This window comes from Callithrix jacchus, chromosome 9 (assembly GCF_049354715.1).
Source record: "Callithrix jacchus isolate 240 chromosome 9, calJac240_pri, whole genome shotgun sequence".
NCBI classification, from domain to species: Eukaryota; Metazoa; Chordata; class Mammalia; order Primates; family Cebidae; genus Callithrix; species Callithrix jacchus.
Window position 1 is genome coordinate 97,907,552 of NC_133510.1, and position 23,555 is coordinate 97,931,106.

The window sequence follows — 23,555 nt, forward strand, 5'->3', positions numbered from 1 at the left end:
ATTATTCAGCTTTAAAAAAGAAAATGAAATTTTGTCATAAGTGACAACATGGATGAACTTGGAGGACATTCTGCTAAGTGAAATACACCAGACACAGATAGACAAATATTGTGTGATCTCAACTACATGTAGAATCTAAGAAAGCTGAACTCAGTAACAGAAAATAGAATAATGGTTGCCAGTGGCTAGACAGTGGGGGGAAATGGGGAGACATTGGTCAAGGATATAAACTTTCAGTTATAAGATGAATAAGTTCTAGAGACCTAATAACAACATAGTGATGGTAGTTTATAACAATGGTTTATACTTGAAATTTGTTAAGAGAGTAGATAGATCTTAAGCATTTCTTACCACATGCATATGAAAAAATGGAATGATGTGAGGTGATTAATATGTTAATTAGCTAGTTTATGGTAACTGTTTTACAATGTGTGCATGTGTGTGTATACCTCAAAACATCAAGTTGTATACCTTTAATATACACAATATTTATTTGTCAATTTCACTTCAGTAAAGCTGGAGAAAAAATAAAAAATAGAAATTAGGCTTTCAGGAGTGATGTCATGCAAACTAACAGAGCAGGAAGCTCTAGGAGCTATCCTTCTACTAAAGCAACCAGTGAGCTGGAAGGAGTAACTGGAACCAACTATTTAGGAACTGTAGAACCTAACTAGCCACTTAAAATAACCAGGGGAGGGCTTGGTGAAAGGAGGGACTGCTGTTCTTTTCTAAGACAGCAACATAAGTGAACTAGCTACCATTCCCACCACAGCTTTGAGGATAGCAGCTCATGTTCTAGGAGTGGCTGGCTGACACCAGAGTAGGTAGTGGGGACTTTTTCCCTCCAAAAATTGGTGTTGTGCATTTTTGTTGGTCTAGCAGTGCCTGAGGGTTTGATGCAGACACCCACTTTGGTTTGGCCCTCTTGGTGACAGCAACTTCCCCTGGCAGCATCCACTGGAAACTTTTAAGAAATAACTCCCACCCACTTTTCCCCTTTTGGAACCAGAAATTTAAGGAAATGTTTTTCAGGTCACTGGCTGACCACAGAGATAACAGAACAGAAACTTCAGTGACCACACAAAATAAGAAACACATATTTGCAAAAAGAGTTTGGAAAAGTCACAAATTAACAGCACTAGCCCTTAATGGAAAAAAGTCAGCAATCCCTGAGAAGTGGGAAAATGACATTTGTAGAATTATAATATTATAGTACTCAAACTTTCTAATTTTCAATAAAAATTTACAAAACATACAAAGAAATGGAAAAATATAGTCATTCACAGGAAGAAAAGAAATTTGTCAGAAATATTAACAAGTGAACCCAGACAATGGAATCACTATTGAGGGTGTTAAATCAGTTCCATTAAATATAGCCAATGAGCTAAAGGAAACCATAGACAAAGAACTAAAAGGAAGTCAGGAAAACAATGTATAAACAAAATAAGAATATCAGTAAAGAGACAGAAATAATTTTAAAGCCACAGAAATTCTAGAACTTTAAAGTACGATAACTACCATGAAAAACTTACTAGAAAGGTTCAAGAGGAGATGTGAAAAAGCAGAAAACAGGATTAGCAACCTTGAAGATAGGACAACTGAAATTATCCAATTTGACGAACAGAAAGAAAAGATATGAAAAAAAGTAAACAGAGTCTAAGGGACCAGTGAGACACCATCAGGCAGACCAACATATGCATTATGGTGACTCAGAAGGAGAAGGAAAGAAAGAAGCAGTAAGATACTCGAGGAAATAAATGCCAAAAAATCCCAAATCTGATTAAAGATATAAATATACACATGCAAAAAGCTAGATGAACTCCAAGCAGGATAAACTCAAAGAGATCCATATAGAAATGCATATAATTAAAGTATCAAAACCCAAAGCAATGAGAAAATTTTGAAAGCAGTAAGAGGCAAGTGATTGTTCATGCCCAGTGTAAACTCAATAATATTAACAGCTGATTTATTGTGAGAAACAATGGAGGCCAGAAGACAGTGGGATGACATTCAAAGACCTCAAAGAAAAAAACTGCAAACCAAGAATTTTACATCTGACAATTTATATCTAGCAAGTCTATATCCCACACAACTATCATTCAAGAATAAAGGAGAAATTACGACATTTCTATATAAATAAAAGGTAAAGGAAATCATTACCAGTAGACCTGCCATACAAGAAATGATAAAGGGAGTCCTTTGGGCTAAAATGAAAGAACACTAGACAATAACTCAAAGCCATAAGAAGAAATAAATTGGCAAAGTTAACTAAATAGATAAATATAAAAGCCAATATTATGGTACTGTTGCTTTGTAACTACCCTTTTTTTCCAAAATGATTTAAAAGGAAAATGCATAAAACAATAAATCTATGTTACTGGGCATAAACTATATAAGAATATAATCCGTGGCAACAATGACATAAAGGAGGAAAGATGGAGATCTATATGAGAAGAGTGTATACTACTGAAATGAAGGCAATATTAATCAAACTAGGTTGTGCTAAGTTTTCTTTCAATTTGAAATGCTAATTTTAACATAAAGTGTACAAGAAATATGGTGTCATGATGGAAAAAACAGAAAAACAAGGCAAAAAATTGGAATCACCTCAAATCATACCAGCTTTATCTTGGTTGAGTTGAAAATTTTTTTAGTGACTAGATTTTTTTAAAAGAGCCAGAATACAGAGGGGAGCATGTCAGACAGCAGGAACAGTATGAGAAGAGAAGAATGGCAGAAAAGATTTTTCTTTCTTTTCCCTCAAAGAGATAGGCTCTTTTCTGTATAAGATTTCTCCAACTACTTTGTATATCAAAGGCACTAGAGTATAATAGTTAAGAAACAGACTCTGGGCTAGCCTAACCAGGTTTGAACTTGCTTCTATCACTTACTAGCTGTGTGATGTTGGGCCACCTCTCAATACTTATTTATTTTATTTGTAAAAGTGAAATAATAATTGTATCTACTTCACTAGTTATTAAAATGTTAATGCATGTAAAACATTGAAAATGGCTCCTGGTATATGGGTAAAACCTAATACTGGCTTTTACTATAATCATACAATCATCTAAAGATAACCTGAGTGGCACAAATGAGGTTCTACCAAAGTCTATGGCTGTAGCAATATATAAAATTAAAAACTATTTGCTAAATTTCAGAATCTAATCAATTGACCCCATCCTGTCAGATGTAGACAATTTTTACTTAACATCTAGGCCAAGTATAAAGTCTGAAATATTTTAGCACTTTAAAAAGGAAGTCTTCCATCAAAGTAATTATGTAGTTAGCTCTGAAAGCTTTCTTCTAAACCAAATTGGAGCATCTGTGTCTTTCTGTCCTTGCTGTTGACATAGGATATACCACAGGCCCAACTCCCATGATGTTACCCGGAAAGCCAAAATGTCTAGCCATATGAGATTTATTCATTTGTCCAACAAATTCTGAGTACCTTTTTTGTGCCAAGCACTGGGATATGGGAATATACAAAACAGATAAAAATCCAGGAGACAGTAGTGCAGGCTTCACAGGGCTATGGTGAAATCTGACTTAAGGAGATGAAAAGTACTTAGAATAACATCTGGCACATATAAAACATTCAATAAACATTTTTCAAACACAAAAACCTCCCAACGTTGCTTTCAGCCAATTACTTCATCTAGAGAGTATCACTAGCTGTGAAATCACACAATCCATCAGACAAATGAATATTTAATCATTACAGCACACCAAACAGCAACTTGGATTTCAGGGGCATGGCACTTCCAGGTTACAGTAAGGCCCTAGGTTGGTTGCTAGAGTCAACTTCTCTAAGAGCTCAGAACCCTGCCTACTGACTTAAAATGAGTGTTGGTGTGGAATTTCCCAGAGACACTGGCTCCTGTCTCCTCCCTCCCCTTGTTTTCCTTTAAAGCTGATTCAACTAAGGAAGCATGGGCTTCATAACCAGGGCTAACATGAGTAAGCACAGCCCTCGGGGCCCTGGCCCAGTGCTCACATACATCAAGAATAACCTAGTGCTGGCTGGGCATGGTGGCTTATGCCTAATTACAGCACTTTGAGAGGCTGAGGCAGGCTGATCACTTGAGGTCAGAAGTTTGAGACCAGCCTGGCCAACATGGTGAAACGCTGTCTCTACTAAAAATACAAAAATTAGCTAGGTGAGGTAGCACACACCAGTAATCCCAACTACTCGGGAGGCTGAGGCATAAGAATCACTTGAACCCAAAAGGCAAAGATTGCAGTGAGCCAAGATTGTGTCCCTGCACAGCAGCTTGGGCGACAGAGTGAGACTCTGTCTCAAAAAACAAACAAACAAAAAAGAATAAGCCAGTCCTCAGTGTCAAATGAGTTCCATCACAGCCAAGCACACCCCCAGCCTTTTCCTTCCCCTCACCAGGGAACTCTCCTGCCCTCTGCTTTCCTCTCTTCATTTGCAGGACAGACAGACACCTGACCCTGTGAAGAGGGCATTGAAGGAGATTGTCAAAGGGGCCTGTGTGCTCCTTTTACAGCACATGATCTCTCTCCCTAACAAGCCCTTTCACAGGTCTTAAGAAATCCACATTCAGGAGCAACATTATGCTACCAGCTGCAGCTGAGGGCTCTGGGTGAAATTCAGTCAGGGCTGGGGAACAACTCAAAAGTCATTGGAGAGGTGTGACACATTCCTGGCTTCCAGACCCAGAGCAGGCAGCCTACAGACTTTTTCTCTTGACTTTTTAAAACAAGATGCGTGAAACCACTTTTCCTATCATAGCATAAGAAACGACAACTGCTTGAAGAATTATACCTCTTTGCCATTTGACGACATCTCTATGAGGACAGGGAACTACGGGGTCAGTCATCTTTGCATCCCTAAAATCAAACTCACAAAGTGGCTCCAAAAAGGCTGTTGAATAAATGCATAAGTAAATTCAATTTTTATAGCATCTACTGATGTCTAAAAATTCCAAATTAGAAGTTAAAAACCCCATGACAGATATCTAAAGGAGAACAAATTAATGCAAAATCAATTATGTATTACATACTACCTGGGATTTTACAAAACTAAGCTCAATCTCAAAGAACTGTACTGTAGGCTGGGTGCAGTGGCTCACACTTGTAACCGCAACACTTTGGGAGGCCAAGGCGGGTGGATCACTTCAGGCCAGGAGTTCAAGACTAGCCTGGCTAATATAGTGAAACCCCATCTCTACTAAAAATGCAAAGATTAGCTGGGTGTAGTGGCTGGAGCCTATAACCTCAGCTACTTAAAAGGCTGAGGCACAAGAATTGCTTGAACCCAGGGAGGTGGGCCATAAGCTGAGATCGCACCACTGCACTCCAGGCTGGGTAACAGAGCGAGACTATGTGTCAAAAAAATTTTAAAAAAAAGAACTTACTATAAAATCTGCTTTCCCTTGTTGCTTACTCTTAGGAATATAAAACCAATCACTGGTTCTAGCCCTCACTATTATGCTTACCGTATTTTCTCATTTATAAAATGGGAGTAAAAATAACAGCTACCTCATTGCATTTTTGTGAGGATTAAATTAGTAAACACATATATAATATTTATGGCACATAGTGACCACTTAAGAAATATTAGCTAGTATTATTGTTGTTGTTATCAGGCACTGTTCTGGCTAACACGCTATTAGACCAAGTTAAATATTACTTCATTTAGCTAATCTGCCCAGAAAAGTATTAATAGAAGCAAGCTGAACATATAACCTGTCCCCTTGACAAAATCTGCCTTCTAAAAGTCATTAATGGATTCTCAATGTACAAGAATTGCCTATGAATTATTTACTTTTTAGAATATGACTTCCCCTTGAGGTAGAATACATATTTAACAGGTCCTAAATGTATACCAGAAAGAAGTGAATTGCCAGCTTCACTAACAAGTTTCTTTAAAAAGAAAACCAGACAGCAGTTTTACCTTCTTTTCAGGCCAGATGATGTTCCTAGTCCTGCAAGGTCTGGGGTACTTTTATCTGAAAAGAGCCCATGAGCTTATGAGGGCTTCAAATGACTACTCCTTAGCTTAAAAATAAGCACTGAGAAACAAAAGCAGAAGTATTTCTAAAACTGCTCCCTTCACACTCTCCCACTGAGGGTACTTTCCTGTCCCTCAGATCACTGTCCTTCAGTCCAGCAATTTCCAAACTGCATCCTGCAGGCTGCTGGTCCCACGATGCTCAGCCACACAGGTGTTGTGGCCAGGGAACCATATTACACTCTCCTCTTGCAAAGCCACAATACCATTAGCATATTAAACGCCTCAGCCCCTTCCAGGAATGAAACCTGTTTAGTTGTGCTTAACCCATTGTTTGAAAACTTACTTAACCACAGACTCCCTTTGTGAGTAGGCAGCTAGTCAGAGCGAGCAGGGCAGAAGAGGGCTCTTCCTACCCCACACCAGGAGTGTGAGGCAACCATCAGGGCCAGGCGGTTGTTAACTGTTTCTCTAAAATAATAATTGGGCAGGGTACGGTGGCTCATGCCTGTAATCCCAGCACTTTGGGAGGCCAAGGTGGGTGGATCACCTGAGGTCTGGAGTTTGAGACCAGCTTTGCTAACATGGTGAAACCCCATCTCTACTAAAAATACAAAATTTAGCAGGGTGTGGTTGTGGGCACCTGTAATCCCAGCTACTTGGGAGACTGTGGCAAGACAATCGCTTGAACTCAGGAGGCGGAGGTTGCAGTGAGCTGAGATCTGCACTCCAGCCTGGGTGATAGAGGAAGACTCTGATTTTTTAAAAAAATGAAATAATAATTGGCCACAGCCAGTGCCAGGGAAAGGCAGTCTCCCACTAGACAGAAACACCTGAAACGGGATCAGCAGTTTCCTGATAAGATCTCAGGAGTTGGGCCACTGGGCTCCAGCAAAAAAAAGAGGCAAATGGCAAAGTTTAACTGGTGTATGACCTTCTAGGAACATTCATCTGGTCAGGGAAGAATGCCTCAAGTGAGCATACGTACGACTCCAGTAAACATACTGTGCATGCATCACTCCTAAGTGCTGGCAGCCACTGCAGATGTGGACAGCCCACCCAAGGGAAGCATCAGGGGAGAAGGGACACAAGACCCTGGAAATATGACAACATATAAAACCCCAAGTCAAAGGTCAAACCATGCACTTGATCTCGCAAGCGATCCTATTGGCCCTCTTCCAAATTTACTTCCCTTCGTTCCCACTCTAAAGCTTTTGAATAAACCTTCGCTCCTGCTCTAAAAGTTGCCTTGGTCTCTTACTCTGTCTTATGCCCCTCGGTCAAATTTTCTCTTCTGAACAGACAAGAACTGAGGTTGCTGCAGACCTATATGGGCTCACCACTGCTAATACCCTTTTACAAGGAACATCTACTAGAATCTAGGTTTTGGAAATGCTGAAACAGTCTAAATTAACCAATTCTTTCCACCTTAAAATGACTGTGGACTCATTCACCTGGGCTGGCAGAGTCAGCACTTACTTAACAGCAGATAGTAAAGAATGCTGACCCTACACATACCCACAGTCCCTGATCAACACACACTTTCATGAAGAGATGTATCTTGGATCAAGTCAAAAAGAAACCATCCTCTGGTTCCATCTGTGTCCTACACCCAGGGAACACACCAAAAAATTCAGGAATGGCTCACAGGGAAGTATGATTTCAGAAGATCAGGAGCATAAGAAAAAGAAGAAGATGACACTATAAGAGCAATTCTATCAACAAAAGGAATTTAATTCTCCTCCTATTTTTTTTTAAGTCAAGGAGAAGAATGCTGGTACATTACAATCTGATTGGAATATGTCCAAAGTGATAAGAGAAATCCATGACCACTAGTTCAAAGGGGTCCCAAGCAGAGAGGAAGCTAGAGGGCAGCAGGGTCCTCAAAAGACTATCTCTAAAGACTGCAATCTCTAGAGCATTATCTTCGTTCTACAACTGGAAATTTTTTCCAGAATCTTCCATATCTATTTGTAATGTAAGGCTCCTTTTGCTAGCACCAGAAGCTTACATAAAATTAGGCATTTGAGAAAGCATCTTGCCCCCCTCATCAGGCCACTATGATATTCACCCAACAATAACTACTCCAAACGGCCAACACATGGGGGTTATGGGAACTACAATTTGAGATGATATTTGGGTGGGGACACAGCCAAACCAGATCACTGGAGGAATACATGGATATACATGCAGACATCTGGGCAGCTTTAATTCCTTTCATGAGGTCTACCTCCTACAGTCCTACCATCACTATGAACTAGCCAAAATGAAGATATACCTGGGCAGACAGGAGACCCAGATGGGTAGGAACTAAATATGCAAACATTTCTCTCAGTAGAGAGAAAAACCAAGAAAAGGGAAGAAATAAGATTCAAAATGATCCCAAAAGGCAAATTCTGGGGAAAACTAAACAACATAAACACAGTAAGTTCTCAAAAGATGCTAGTTATTAGTGTTATCATTAATATTAAATAATAACATTAACTGTAAATCCCTGTATTTATGTTAAAAATAACAATTACCTAAGAAGAGATAATAGAGAACTGGCTTGGTCAAAATCCACAGGAGAAAATACAATTTGGGTTTCGGCTGATCACAGCCCAACAAGTGTCAGCGGTACAGTGTTAGCTGCTAAGTAAGTAACACCACTGGACAGACCTCACCCACAGCAAACGAACCGACAGGCTCACAAAACTCTCCCAGCCAGGCCATATCTGATGTGTAGGTTTGATTCAGGCACAAAAGATACAGACATCAGAACTGTGTCTAGCAAGAGGTGACTATGATGGCTGTAGGTCTGGATTCCAAATTCAACACAAAATAGTGATAAAACGGGTGGTATCGATAGAAGTGAAGGTTTAAGGTACTCTTTGATATTTGAAGAGCTGCCAATAAAGAATGGCACTAGTTGTTTGGTGTTGCCAACTGGTGAAAGTTACAGGGGAGGCTGAAGCTCAGCCATAGTCAGAATCACGGAATAGTCTCTATACACAAAATGATTTTTCCAATACTTACAGTTATCCAAGAATTGATCCCATGGCTTGAAAAGTTATAAGCTTTCTTTTTGAAAGTGCCTGGGAGCCAGCGGATTATCAACCAACAAGAGCAATCTAAGGACTCCTCTGGTGGGTGAAAGGATGCACTCTGAAGTTTCAAGGCCACTTTCAACATGAAGAATCTGCAATTCTATGATTCTGACTATGGCTGAGCTTCATCAGACTCAGATGAAGAGCCCACCCAGTGCTACCCTCTCCTCTAACTCATCTTTCCATGGTGAACGGTAAACACTTAAAAATATTCTTGGTAGGCCAGGCGCTGTGGCTCACGTCTGTAATCCCAGCACTTAGGGAGGCTGAGGCGGGCGGATCACAAGGTCAAGAGATCGAGACCATCCTAGCCAACATGGTGAAAGCCCATCTCTACTAAAAAAGCAAAAAATTAGCTGAGCGTGATGGCACGCGCCTGTAGTCCCAGCTACTCGTGAGGCTAAGGCAGGAGAATTGCTTGAACTCAGGAAGCGGAGGTTGCAGTGAGCCAAGGTTGCACCACTGCACTCTAGCCTGGTGCCTGGTGACGGAGTGAGACTCTGTCTCAAAAAAAAAAAATTCTTGGTAGACTCTGGAACAAATGATCAAATAATACTTGTCTCTCCAGTATTAACTACTTATCTTTGTTAAGCACCCTTCTATTCTACTTGAACTCTTCTATTTCTTATCTGCAAAAGGACCTAGATAAAGGTAAATTAACTCTGAAAACCTTTAAAGCAATGTAAGAGATATTTATAATTATTGATATTTATCAATAAGTAGAGAAGCACTTAACTAATTTTTTTTTAAAAAAAGAAAACACTTCCATACAAAGTAGTTATTTTTCTTATCCGACTTCAATTGTAAATTGCTGAGGAAGGTCTAATTTCACCTTCTATCTCAAGATTTGGTAGCCAAAGTTACCAGAGGCCTGCAAAGTTCCCAGAGGCCTGAACACACAATTCCAGTAAGGTGCCACCACAGAGGATCGGCAAGAGAACTTGGAGGCTGGGCTTTGCCTTCTGTTCTCAAACAGGAATCAATGTAGGATCCAGGGAGAATGAAAGAGTAAAAATTGGGACACCTAAACTAAGAATAAACCAAAGAGACAAGAATATTTGGGTGCTAAAAGGCAAAGACCAAACACAATATATAAAAGAAAACTTGATGAACCGGACTTCAAAATTCAAAGCCTTTTGCTCTCTTCAAAAGTCACCATTAAGAAAATTAATTAATTACATATTTGCCAGTGAAAGAAAAGAAGGGAGAAGATATTTACAAATAATACCTGCTAAGGCACTTATATCCAGAATATATAAAGCACTCTTACAACTTAATAATAAGATAAGGAACACAATTTAAAAATAGGCCAGGCCAGGCATGGTAGTGGCTCACGCCTGTAATCCCGGCACTTTGAGAGGCTAAGGCAGATCCCCCGAGGTCAGGAGATCGCAGCCAGCCCGACCAACATAGCAAAACTTCATTCCTACTAAAAATACACAAATTAGCTGAGAGTGGTAGCACATGCCTGCAATCCCAGCTACTCAGGAGGCAGAGGCAGAAGAATCACTTGAACCTGGGAAGTGGAGGTTGCAATGAGCTGAGACTGCACCACTGAACACCAGGCTAGATGACAGAGCAAGACTTCATCTCAAAAAATAAAAATAATACATAAATAAAAATACAAATAGGCCAAAAATCAAGTGGGCATTTCACCAAAGAAAATGTATGAGCAGCTAATAAACACATGCAAAAATGCTCAATAGCATTAGTCATTACAGAAATGCAAATTAAAACCACAATAAGCTACCACTACACACCCACCAGAATGGCTATAATCAAGATGACAGACAATATCAAGTGTAGAATGGGATGTGGAGCAACTGGAACGCCCTCGTACCCTAGAGGGAGGAAGGTTAAATGGTGCAGCCACCATGGAAAACACTATAATAGCTTTTCAAGAGATTAAACATACATCTACCATATGTCCCAGGAATTTCAATTCTAAGTGTCTACCCAAGAGAAATGAAAACATTTGTTTACACAAAAACTTGCATACAAATGATTATAGCAGCATTATTCATAATAGCCAAAATGTAGAAACTCAAATGTTCATCAGCTGGTGAATGAGTTAACAAGATGTGGCATATCCATATATGAGATACTCAGCAATAAAAGGGAACTACCAATGTACTTTACAACAGTGGTAAGTGTCAAAAACATTATGCTAAGGGAGAAAACACCAGTCACATAAGCCTATATTAAATGATCCCATTTATGTGAAATTTCTAGCAAAAGCAAATGTTTAAAGACAGAAAGCAGGTTAGTGGTTGCCTGGGGCTGGGGGTGGGAGCAGAGACTAACTGCAAATGGGCAAAGGCCATTTTGTGCAGTAATGGACATTTTCTAAGCATGGATTATGGGGATGGTTGCACAACTCTACAAATTCACTAAAAATCAATGTATTTACAATGGATGGACTTTATATATGTAAATTATACCTCAATAAAGCTGTGGCTCAGGTCAGAGGGCAGATCTTCTAGTCATATTCATTATGAGTCATAGGCAATCCAAAGATAGAAACATAATGGAGAGAAAGAATGCATTTCCTTTTTCTTCAATTTTATTTATCAAAAGCACTTTTTTCAGGTATCTCAAAATTTAATACTATACACCAGGCATGGTGGTACATATCTGTAGTCTCAGCTACTCTGGAGGCCAAGGCAGGAAAAGTGTTTGAGCCCAGGAGCTTGAGATCAGCTTGGCAATATAACAACACATACGCACTCTCTCTCTCTCTCTCTTTTTAAAATTAAAGCTAAAATACCCAGATCTTTTTTAAATTATTATTAATTTTTTTTTTTTGAGACAGAGTTTTGCTCTTGTTGCCCAGGCTGGAGTGCAATGGCGCAATTTCGGCTCACCGCAACCTCCGCCTCCTGGGTTCAAGCAATTCTCCTGCCTCAGCCTCCTGAGTAGCTGGGATTACAGGCACACGCCACCATGCCCAGCTAATTTTTTGTATTTTTAGTAGAGATGGGGTTTCACCATGTTGACCAGGATGGTCTCAATCTCTTGACCTCGTGATCCACCCACCTCGACCTCCCAAAGTGCTGGGATGACAGGCGTGAGCTACCGCGCCCGGCCCAATTATTATTAATTTTTGAGACAGTGTTGCTCTGTTACCCAGGCTGGAGTACAGTGGCACAATCTCTGCCTCTGCCTCTCAGGTTTAAGCAATTCTCCTGCCTCAGCCTCCAAAGTAGCTGGGATTACAGGCTCCCGCCACCATGCCTGGGGCTAATTTTTGTATTTTTAGTAGAGACAGGGTTTCATCATGTTGGCCAGGTTGGTCTCCAACTCCTGACCTGAAGTGATCCACCTGCCTCGGCCTCCCAAAGTGCTGCAATTACAGGAGTGAGCCACCATGCCTGGCCCCAGATCTCTTAAAATATGATTTTGGAGGCAGTTTGCCTGGAGGTTAAGGGTTGGAACTGTTAACCTCAATAATAAGACAAGGAGTCCAACCTGTGTCTAAAACCCAGCGCTCCTACTTACTAGCTGACTTGAGCATGTTACTTGGACTGAGTTTCACTTCTTTTTCCTATACAACAAAATTAATACATACCACAGAGTTGTTTAAACTAGCACACTATCTATTAACAGCACAGCATTTACCAATACTCAACATGCTGATGTTATTTTCATTATCAACCCGTCATCACCACCATCACTATGACTGTAGTTTCCTTGGGAGACTTGAACATTTGACTGATATGTTACGTTCTTAACGTACATTTAGTGCTTCATTACTGCTATATTCAATTTAATTTACCTCCAAACATAACCATGTTCCCTTATAAATCTCATTCATTGTCCTGGGGACCTTATACTTTGAAATAAAATCCCCAGAACGTTTCACTAACAGAACCAAACCTGTATTATCCCCTGGCTAGAGCAAGGTACTTTCCAAATCAACCATAGGAAAAAAATAGTTTTAAAAGGTGCAGTTTTTGTTTCTAGGAGAACTGGACAAAAAAAAAATGTCAGCATCTCCTCAGAGAAGCCTAGTAAACAGGGAAATAACACTAAACAAAGAAAGCCATGTACAGGGAGCTGGCACAGAAACACACTTGCCAGACCTTGAACCCAAAAATCACCAACACCTGCAGAGTAAAGCAAAGGGCCACGTATAGTGCTGGCTGCTTCCTGAGTGACAGCTGAAACCCGGCGAAGTTCAAAAACCCCTTGCTGTGGGTGTTCTTGCTTTGTAACATCTATCTGAAAAGGGAAGGGAAACTGCACCGGGTAAACTTTCTATTCTGTAAGACAAGCGTCTTCTGGTTCTCTTTTTCTTTTTCTGGTCAGTGGGTGGAGGGACAGAACCCTGGAAAAATATCTGTGCCACCAAGCAAGACAACCCCATCACTGATGTCAGGAAAAGCAGAGCAGTAACCTCTGGCTTGCCCAGCCCGCCTCACTCGCCCAACAGCACGCACTGCGATTAAGAACCCACTTCAGCTGGCTGGAGCATCCTTCCAACCACATACCTCAAAAATCATCTGGGAAGAGATACCACAACATGGTAGGGGGCCGGGTGCCTGTGCCAGGGAGGGACACATGCCCTTCACTCACCACACTTGCCGGTCAGCCACAGAAGCCCTGTGACCTCAGCACACTCAAGGGAAATATGTCATGGGATTTACCCTTCTTTACCCAAGAAAACCTCACAGCCCCTGTGGGGACTTCTGGGCCCCACCTAGCTCCTGCCTCAGTAGAGAGTGGAGAACACCAACTTCCTCACAGAAATGTCTTTGAGGGCCAAATGTAAGTGTCCCTGAAATCAAGTAGACAATGATGTTCCTGTCATTCTGTGTCTGTCCTTGAATGTTGTCTCTGTCCTGATTTTTTTCCACTACAAAGGCATAAACCCTGAGAGCTGAAAGGGCCTATGGGGATCCGGGGAGGTCCCAGAGGATGGAAGTGGCCAGGGCAAGACTTAACACCCAGCTTTATCCACAAAATCTAGAAAATGCTATCATGCTATCTTTGACCCAGAAAAGAAGCGCTCGCAAGAAAAAATATCAAGGGAGGCTAGTCCAGATTCTGAGCTAGTGTCAAAGTTCAAATCCAGTTCTGTACCTTATTGGGCATGTAGCCTGGGCAATTTCCTTAACCTCTGTTTTCTTATCCATTAATAAGAGGATAATAACAGTATCTGCCTTACAGAGCATGAAATGTATGAATACCAAAAGTTTCTACATGATTGATCATCATCATCATCCTAAAACAGACGGGAATAAAAGTGAAGAAGGGATGATATGGAAAAAAAGGTAGAAAGTCATTAAATAAGTAGAGCATAATTTAACTTCAAAAAATTCAAAGACATGGCTAGGGTCATATTAACAGGGGTGAGTGAGAACATAAAAGCAAAATATGGTACAAACCATTAGGTACGGTATGGCTCCATCTATGTTAAATATTCATACCCACATGTATACACATACTTCCAGAAGAAGGTGAATTAAAATGCATGAAACATTAATTCTCTGGGCACTGGGATTAAGGTTGACCTTTATTGTCTTATTACTTTTATTTCCCAAATTTTACACAGCACACATGTATTGCTTTAGAAATCAAAATAAATGTGGGTTTTCAAGGCTGTTTAAATTTTTAATTTATTTATTTTTTTGAGACAGGGTTTCGCTCTGTTACCCAGGCTGGAGTACACTTGTGTGTGTGATCTTAGCTCACTGCAATGTCTACCTCCCAGGCTCAAGCAATCCTCCTACTCCAGAGCCCCCACCACCCATAGCTGGGACCACAGGTGCATGCCACCAAACCCAGCTAATTTTTGTAATTTTGAAGAGATGAGGTTTCATCATGTTGCCCAGGCTGGCTTTAAACTCCTGGACTCAGAGCCATCTGCCTGCCTCCATCTCCCGGAGTGCTCACTGGCAGGAGCTGTGGCGCCCAGCCCAGCCCAAGGCTGTTTTTTAAAAGAAGAAACTAGATACCAGGCCATGCCTCAAATGGCAAAAGGGCTATTAGGTAGAATCCCAAGAGGGAGGGCCTGTGTTTACTTAGCCAGCCAAGCCGGGAGTGCCTGTGTCTGGGAGGAGACTTAGAGGGAAGAGGGGAAGCTTAACCACCAAGCTAATGTGAAAGATGTTGCCTGAGAGCACCTGGCCAGGGAAGGACTCAGTAAAATAGAAATAAATTCCAAAAGAAAAGAAAACAGAAAAGATGATGTCAGCAGTCCCTGGTTAAAAAAAAATAAGAAGAAAGAGAATGCTGGAGCAAGCCTCTGCACACAAAACTTCTTCCCCCTGGCTAGAATAGAAGATCAGTCACCAAAACTAAAAAGCTAAAGATCCAAATAGCTGAAAAGAGGAATTATGGGCTCCTACTGGGGATAAGACTTGCTTGGAAGCCCATCTGAGGGCTTGTTGCCCAGTCCTCCACATCTGAGATCATCCCCTGATCTCGGTCAGGACCAGGGATTTCCTACTTTTTGGCGTTCAGATACTAGAAACAGATCTGCTGACTCTGAGATCACCGACTGACAGACATGAGCCAGGGCCCAGAGAGAACGCTCCGAGGAGTCTAAGAAGATTGAGTTCACCTGGCATCTTTCCCGGCACATATCTTCCTGGCTTGTCTTCAGTCTCTATTCCTCCCAGTTTAAGTTCCCACCCTACCTCTTTGGCAGAGATTCCTTGTAGCTCATGAAGGAGTGGACAGAAGACAGAACAGACAGGAGAGAGAAGGACTGGGGGCTCCCAGCTCTTGCTCAGGGCCCCTCTCTCCACTAACAAGCATGTTAAGGTTTATCCAGATCACCTCTCCAGTTCCCCTATTTCACAGATGAGGGAAACGAGACAGAAAAAGGGGGACTTTATGTCTGTGCCCATCAAAGTCAGATGAGATGATACACTGTCTTAAGACCATCTGATTCAGGACCTTGCCTGAGTCACAAAGCTTCGTAGTGACAGAGCCAGGACAAGCATGTAACTATCCTAATGGCTGCTCCTTCCTCCAGCACTCGTGGCTGCCTGCGAGCTGAACTGCACTCTCTACTGCTCACTAGAAAAGTTCCAGTCCCCCAACATGCACAGGGGCTCCGGCAGCCATGGCATGTCTGTGTCCTCTGCCCTCTTTGTGTCCTAGTACTCCTTCGGGGGGCTACAGTGGCATCCTGGCTAAGTCTGACGGGCTGCCTGTGGGCAACAAGAAGCTCACCATGCAGAACCTCAATGACCACCTGGCCTCCTACCTCCAGCTCGCTGTATACCCTGGATAAGGTGCATACCCTGAAGGCAAGCCAACAGCGAGCTGGAGGTGAAGCTCTGAGACTTGCACCAGAAGCAGGGGCCCGGGCCCTCCCGTGACTACAGCCACCACTACAAGACCATTGAGGACCTGCGGGACAAGATTCTTGGTGCCACTCTTGAGAACTCCAGGACTGTCCTGCAGATTGGCAATGCCCATCTGGCTACAGATGACTTCCAAACCAAGTCTGAGATCCAGGAGGCTCTGCGCATGAGCGTGGAGGCTGACATCAACGGCCTGCACAGGGTGTTGGAGAGGTAACCCTGGCCGGGACTGATCGGGAAGTGCAAATCAAAGGGCTGAAGGAGGAGCTGGACTACCTGAAGAACCATGAGAAGAAAATTAGTGCCCTTCGGGGTCAAGTGGGAGGCCAGGTCAATGTGGAGGTGGATTCAGCTCCAGCCACCGATCTCTCCAAGATCCTGAATGACAGGTGAAGCCAACATGAGGTCGTAGTTGAGCAGAACCAGAAGGATGCTGAAGCCAGGTTCACCAGCAGGACAGAGGAACTGAATTGGAAGGTTGCTGTCCACACACAGCAGCTCCAGGTGAGCAGGTCTGAGGTCACTGACCTGTGGTGCACCCTCCAGAGTCTTGAGATTGAGCTGCAGTAGCAGCTCAGCATGAACACTGCCTTGGAAGGCACACTGGCAAAAACAGGCGTGCTTTGGAGTCCAGCTGGCACAGATCCAGGCGCTGATCTGAGGTAGTGAAGCCCAGCTGAGCAATGTGTGGGCTGATGGTGAGTGGCAGAATCAGGAGTACCCACGGCTCCTACAGCAGGAGATTGCCACCTACTGCAGCTGCTCCAGGGCCAGAAGATCACTATAACCACCTGTCTACCTCCAAGGTCCTCTCAGGCGGCAGGCTCTGGGGCTTCTGTTCTCATCAGAGGGTGTCTCCTGGGTAGGGGATGGGAAGGAAGAGACCCTGACACCCCTGGCTCTTCCCCTGACCTGCCAGTAAAATTTTGTGGCCCAGGAGAAGAAAAAAAAAGAAAAAAGAAAAGTTCCAGTCCAATTCCCAGGCTCCCCTTGGACAAATGTCAACATATAAAATGATCCAGAAGGCTAAGTCAAATTAAGGTATAACGGGCAGGGGTGCCTCTTCCCTTTATCTAGGGGACAATTATAACAGAAAACATCTCAGTCAAAAAAGTGACCCTGCAACATGGACTGCCAGGACCCACAACAAGCCGGAGGGGGTGGCACCTTTTCAACACGAGCCTGCACTCCTGCAGGTCCAGATCCCAGAGTGTGCTGTATCCAAAGTGCCTGTGGCTAGCCTGTGTCTACAGACTCTGGAACCACACTCTTTGGCTTCACACCCTGGGTCCACTACTTACTCTGTGACTTTTGTCCAGCGTTTTAACCCTTCTGTGTCTCCATTTCTTCTCCTGGAAGTTAAGCACTAAGTGTCTCCTGTATTTAAAAGTTCCTAAGAAGTCTGTATCCTAGGCCACCCTATATTTAATGTGCCCACCCACCTGCCCTTTCTGTCCCTTTTGAACCCAACCTGAGATGGGGGACAGGTCCCTCTCTCAGCCTTAGAAAGTGAATCATGATGGGATTCAACGTTTTCTTTGGTTATCTTCTTCTCTTTGGCCAGTGACAAGTCAAAGGCGGGTATGACTCAGGTCTCACTAAATAGGGAGGTCAGCAGCGAAAGGCTGCCTCTCCCAATAAAAAGACATAAGTTTGGCCAGGTAAGGTGGTTCACGCCTGTAATCCTAGCACTTTGGAAGGCTGAGGCAGGCGGATCACCTGAGGTCAGGAGTTCAAGACCAGCCTGGCTAATGTGGTGAAACCCATCTCTACTAAAAATACAAAAATTAGCCAGGTGTGATGGCACATGCTTGCAATCCCAGCTACTCGCGAGGCTCAGGCAGGAGAATCGCTTGAACCCGGGAGGCAGAGGTTTCAGTAAGCTGAGATCATGCCATTGCACCCAGCCTGGGCAATAACAGCAAAACTCCATATCCAAAAAGCAAAAAAAAAAAAAGACATAAGTTTATGCAAAGTATATTAGGCCACTCTTACACTGCTCTAAAAGAATATCTGAGATTGGGTAATTTATAAAGGGAAGAGGTTTAACTGGCTGACAGTTCTGCAGGCTGTACATGCATGGCACCAGAATCCTGACACAGCTTCCAGGGAGGGCTTGGGGAGCTTCCACTTATGTAAGAAGGCAAAACAGGAACAGGCATGTCACATGCCAAGTGCAGGAGCAAGAGAGCTGGGGGAGAGGTGCCACAAACTTAAACAACCAGATCTCATGAGAACTCACTCACTATCACAGGACAGTGCCCAGACATGAGGGATCTGCCCCCATGACCCAAACACCTCCCACCAGGCCCCACCTCTAACATTGGGGATTACATTTCAACATGAGATTTGGGCAGGGACAAATATCCAAACCATATCACACAAAGGAAGCCTTTTGACCCTTCCACTGCCTTTAGTGCTCCATCTGTAGCCATGGGGAAAGAGCCAGGAAGGCCAAGGGGATCTCAGCCCTGACACTTGTCCTGGTCTCTGTGCCCAGCCCAGCCTCCACCTATTCCAAGGATACTGTGAGTAATGTGACCCCTGCTTGTTTACAGTATTGTTGCCTAACTCTTCTCTTGCTTGTGGCCAAATGCTATCCTAATAGATCAACTGTATGAGTTTATTCTCATTAAAAACCATTTAAAATTGTGTTCTTCAAAAAGTTACGAAGTGATGTCGCAATATCAGTATGACAGCATTGTTTTATATACACACAGATATAGAAATATAGGAATGTGTGTGTATATACATTATATACATGATATATATAATTATATACATTATATATTATATACCCATATATATTGTTATATCTTAATTATTATATACCCATATATAGTGTGTAAATACATTATATATTATACACATTATATATTACTTATATATATTATATATATAATGTATATACACACTATATATGGGTGTACCCATGTGTGTGTATATATATATATATAATGTATATACACACACATTCCTATATTTCTATATCTGTGTGTATATAAAACAATGCTGTCATACTGATATTGTGACATCACTTCATAACTTTTTGAAGAACACGATTTTAAATGTTTTTTAATGAGAATAAACTCGTACAATTGATCTATTAGGATAGCATTTGGCCACAAGCAAAAGAAGAGTTAGGGTGTACATGTCACATATATTTCCTAGCTTTGTCCACTCAGGCAGCCTTGAAGTTGTGATGTCCCTGTAGCAACAAGCACACCTAGTATCTGGATCTTGGTTTCTAAGTACCATCCTCCAGTGAAAGACACCAGTGTTCCTTGAAGAAATGGCTGACTCAAGAACTGGAGCAAGGAAAATACAAGATGAACCTGGACATCTTAGAATGCCAGAAAGCAAGGGAGGTGCTTTTTTTAAAAGGTAAGGGAAAGAAATGAAAATAGAAGAAAGATGGGGCACATCAAATGGACGTATAAGCCAAACTGAAGGAGTTCCCAAAAGCCAAAGCTGGAACAAATTGGAAGAAAAATAAAAAAAAAAAAAAGAAAGGAACAGTAGTATTAGATCATAACCCAAAGAATAAAACAAATATCTGTGAGCCCATACCAAAATAAATAAGTGACTAAGTAAATAAATATAGCAAAAGGGACAGATCTTCCTTACAAATGAATTCCAATTAATAAATGTGGAAGCAGTTAGGAAAATATAAAATCACCCGTATTTCACTGGAGCAGAAATGTTTGCCCTAAAAAAACATTATGGCCTTCAATCTTTTCACAAATGATCAGCTATTGTACTTCCAATGAGAGCAGGCTTATGGACATTAATATAAAACTCGATAGCTTACAAAACTTTTTTTTAAGAAAGAAAATAGAAAATCATGATTAGAACACCATAGCAGTAACTGCTTCAAGAAGACCAACTGATGAAGCTAAAATTAGTGTGTGAAACTTTATGGAGAAACATTATCTGCACAGCCTTGAAATATCTCCTTCCCGAATACTAATATTAATACAAATATTAATTACTGTAGTGGTTTTAAAATATGTCCACAGACTCTTTGATATGCCTCCAAGAGATGGAACTTAATCCCCCCATACTCTGAGTATGAGCTGGACTTTGTGATTCATCTCTAATTAATAAATGATGGAGACTAGGCACAGTGGCTCATGCATGTAATCCCTGCACATTAGGAGGCCAAGGTGAGTGGATCATGAGGTCAGGAGTTCAAGGCCAGCCTGGCCAACATAGTGAAACCCCCGTCCCTACTAAAAAAAAAAAAATAAGCCAGGCATGGTGGCAGGCGCCTGTAATCCCAGCTACTTGGGAGGCTGAGGCAGAAGAATTGCTTGAACCCAGGAGGCGGAGGTTGCAGTGAGCCAAGATTGTGTCACTGCACTACAGTCTAGGCAACAGAGCAAGACTCTGTCTTTGAATGAATGAATGAATGATAGAAAGGGAAAAGTAACCTTACAGTAGTGAAACATAGCAGACATGACCTATAACTAAGTGAGGTTAACATCACCAGTAATAAGCCATCTTGACATCATGTACTCCCTCACAAGACACAGTGAGAAGAGCATGTCACCTGCATTGTATTTGTCCCCAAAATCCATAACCACAGTCTAATCCTGAGAAGATACTATACAAACCCAAATGGAAGGACATTCTATAAAATACCTGAATACTACTCTTCAGAAGTGTCAAGGTCATATGTCTCAGTCCATTTAGTGTTGTTATAAAGCAACATATCAGGCTGGGTAATTTATAAAGAAAGAGGCTTGTTTGGTTCATGGTTCTGCAGGCTATTCAAAAAGCATGGTGCCAGCACTTGCTTCTGTTGAGAGCCTCAGGCTGCTTCCACTCATGGTAGAAGGTGAAAGGGAACTGTGTGTGCAGAGATCACATGGTGAGAGGAGAAGCAAGAGAAAGGAGAGGGGCTGGGCACAGTGGCTCAGGTTTGTAATCCCAACAGTTTGGGAAGCAAAAGGGGAGAATCCCTTGGGTCCAGGCATTTGAGACCAGCCTGGGCAACATGGTGAAACCCATCTCTACAAACAATAGAAAAATTAGCTGGACAAGGTGATGTGTGCCTTAGTCACAGCTATTTGGGGGGTTGAGGTGGGAGGATCTCTTGAGCCCAGGAGGTTGAGGCTGCAGTGAGCTGTGATCAGGCCAGTCCACTTCAACCTGGGCAAAAGAGCAAGACCCTATCTCAAAAAGAAAAAAGAGAGAAAGAGAGTACATGTACTAGGCTCTTTTTAGCAACCAGTTATCATGGGAACTAACAGAGAGATAACTCACTCATTATCAAAAGGACTGTACCAAGCTATTCACTGGGGATCTGTTGGAGATCAGTCAGAATTGTGGGAGAAATTTTAGAAAGCACAAACCTTCTTGGAAGGCCAGAAGGTTCTGCAAAAGCCTCGGAAGAAGGTTATGGCTGAAGGCAGCCTAATCCTCTTATCTTGAGCTAATAGCATAGAGCAAATAACAAGGAAATGTAGAGGAGTTTGCTTGTTTACTTATGTGGTACTAAGACTGACTTTAGAACATTTATGGGCAGAACTGCTCTCTATTGGGGGGTTGGCAATGTTAATTACCCTCTACTGGTGTTTACTTGAGACCTTTGTCATTTAATCTATACTAAATAAATGTGAAGGCCACAGACTTATGGGGGCTGCTACTGACTTTGGCAGAGGTCCCTTAGCCATACTGACTGGCAAGCCTGTGTCAGTGTACGTTTTCCACCCGTCGCTCGGTCAAGACTGCCAGTCGAGCAAGTCTGCAAGTCTGACAGGGATCCACTCTCATGACCCAAACACCTCCCATGAGGTACCCACTTCCTACACTGGAATTTCAACATGAGATTAGCAAGGGCCAAACATCCAAACTATAGCAGTCATATAAGACAAGGGAAGAGGAAAGTATCATACACTGGAGGAGACTAAGGATACATGACAGCTAAATACAATATGGACTGGATCCTGGAACAAAAAGTGACATTAGAGGGAAAACTAGGAAAATGTGAATAAAGTATGTAGTTAATAACTACAGTTAACAGTGCTGTACCAAGGTAAATGTTTTCACTTTGATAAACATACCATGTTGTTTAAGATATTATATTAGGTTGGGCATGGTGGCTCATGCTTGTAATCCCAGCACTTTAGGAGGCCAAGGCAGGTGCATCACCTGAGGTCAGGAATTTGAGACCAGTCTGGTCAACATGGCAAAACCCCATCTCTAATAATAATACAAAAAAAAAAAGCTGGGTGTGGTGGTGCATGCCTGTAATCCCAGCTACTCAGGCAGCTGAGGTAGGAGAATCACTTAAACCCAGGAGGCAGAGGTTGCAATGAGCCGAGATCACGCCACCACATTTTAGCCTGGGCGATAAAGTGAGACTCAGTCTCAAAAAAAAGTCTGAAAACGAAACTAAACAAAACCATGCTCCAAGAAGATGCAGCATGCTAATCCTAAGGCTTCAGGTTCCCGGAAAACCCCTGAGGTTGCCCAGATACCCCCAGTTTGGGATGCATAAGAGCCTCTCTCACTAATGAATACCTTAGCCATGATGACAACGCATCCAGGAGGAACAGCATGTAGCCTCTACTTATTCACTGGAGGCTGTACCCTAAGGGTCTTTCCTAACTCCCACTGCTGCGAGGACCTGGATGAAAACAGCGATAAGCCTCCAGGCACAGCAAGGCTCCATCCTGTTGCTTCTGGCTATGGTCCCATCACTCAGCACTTTGAAGACCTGCACAGAATGAGTTACTAACACACCCAAAGGACAAATTCTGAGTGTGCATCAATATTAATTCATTTACAGGGAGGTTTTGCTTTCTCCTCTCTTTCTAAAACAGCTTGATTAAATGCTTAGTGCTACCTCCAGAGATTAGCTGTCACTAAATTCTCAACCAGTCATGGTTGAGAAATGAAAAGAAAAAATATAATCTTCCCCATCCCTTAAAGGAAAGCATTTATTTAAAAGTTCTCATCGTCCAGATGCAGTTCATGCTTTTATCCCAATGCTTTGGGAGGCCAGGAGTTCTAGACCAGCCTGGGCAACAGAGCAAGACCCCATCTCTACAAAACTAAAATTAAAAATGAGCTAAATGTGGTGGCATATGCCTGTGGTCCCAGCTACTCAGGAGGCTGAGGCAGGAGGGAAAGCTGAGGCAGGAGGGGAAGCTGAGGCAAGAAGAGAAG

The 23,555-nt window shown here is 42.2% G+C and overlaps 1 protein-coding gene and 1 pseudogene across 2 annotated transcripts in view; one reads left to right on the forward strand and one right to left on the reverse strand.

Moving 5' to 3' along the window:
* LOC100397299 (keratin, type I cytoskeletal 19 pseudogene) overlaps positions 1 to 17,245 on the forward strand; it is a 38,121-nt pseudogene extending 20,876 nt beyond the window's left edge.
* Positions 1 to 23,555, reverse strand: part of TMCC3 (transmembrane and coiled-coil domain family 3) — a 369,795-nt gene that overhangs the window by 312,696 nt on the left and 33,544 nt on the right. Inside the window, exon 1 of one of the 2 annotated variants that reach the window (XM_035257311.3) lies at positions 5,921 to 6,040. The exons of the other annotated variant lie outside the window; for it this stretch is intronic. The gene's annotated coding sequence lies outside the window, so the exon portion shown is untranslated. Of the gene's footprint in view, positions 1 to 5,920; positions 6,041 to 23,555 lie in introns of those variants that run through there. 2 annotated transcript variants of the gene reach the window in all.